Source organism: Gasterosteus aculeatus, chromosome X (genome assembly GCF_964276395.1).
Source record: "Gasterosteus aculeatus chromosome X, fGasAcu3.hap1.1, whole genome shotgun sequence".
NCBI classification, from domain to species: Eukaryota; Metazoa; Chordata; class Actinopteri; order Perciformes; family Gasterosteidae; genus Gasterosteus; species Gasterosteus aculeatus.
In genome coordinates, this window is record NC_135698.1 from 16442173 (window position 1) to 16443404 (window position 1232).

Here is a 1232-nt window from a genome sequence, read left to right on the forward strand (position 1 = left end):
CAGGCCCGCTAGAACACAGCAGCTAGAACACGCCCGCTAGAACACAGCAGCTAGAACACGCCCGCTAGAACACACCAGCTAGAACACGCCCGCTAGACCTCGCCAGCTAGAATACTGCTAGCTAGAACAAACCAGCTAGAACACGTCCGCCCGCTAGAACACACCCGCTAGAACGGGCCCGCTAGAACACACCAGCTAGAACACACCAGCTAGAACACGCCCGCTAGACCACACCAGCTGAAACACCACCAGCTAAAACACGCTAGCTAGAATACCTTCAGCTAGAACGCCCTAAGCTAGAACCCTATCTAGAACAGTGGCCCCCCCCTAGTACCAGTCTGTGAGGTAAAAATGATTGGTGACCACTGAACTAGAATACTGTCAGCTAGAACACCATCAACTAAAACACTGTCAGCTACAACACCATCAGCTGAACCCTGACATGGTGTCAAGTACTGGCACCCTGTGTGTTCCAAGCTTGGTGGAAAGCTGACAGGGTTCAGCTGATGGTGTCTGCTGACGGGGTTGAGCTGTAGCAATGCTACGCTTCAGAGGAACATTGAGAGGGATCTGAGAACTTGACAAGGTGAGTTTGGCCCATCGGATGAGAGCCAAGGGAAGCAGACAGGTGGAGTCACAGAGATTAGGAAAAAAACTTTTACCAGGTGAGCTGAGCAAGAACAAGCTGTGAAGTGATTGGCCAGATGAAGAGGTCAGAGGGCGGGACATTCAGTCTTCCAGGAAGTGACCCCGGCCCCTCTGACCACGACAACAATGATGGCTTTTCAAGACGCAGCTTCAAAACAGAGAGACAGGTGTGTGTGTGTGTGTGTGTGTGTGTGTGTATGTGTGTACAGTGCATCCGGAAAGTATTCACAGCGCTTCACTTTTTCCACATTTTGTTATGTTACAGCCTTATTCCAAAATGGATTAAATTCATTATTTTCCTCAACATTCTACACACAATAACCCATAATGACAAAGTGAAAACTGTTTTTTGCAAATTTTTGCAAATCTGTTAAAAATAAAGAACAAAAACATAACATGTACATAAGTATTCACAGCCTTTGCCATGACACTCAAAATGTAGCTCGGGTGCATCCTGTTTCCACTGATCATCCTTGAGATGTTTCTACAACTTGATTGGAGTCCACCTGTGCTAAATTCAGTTGATTGGACATGATTGAGAAAGGCACACACCTGTCTATATAAGGTATCACAGTTAATAGTGC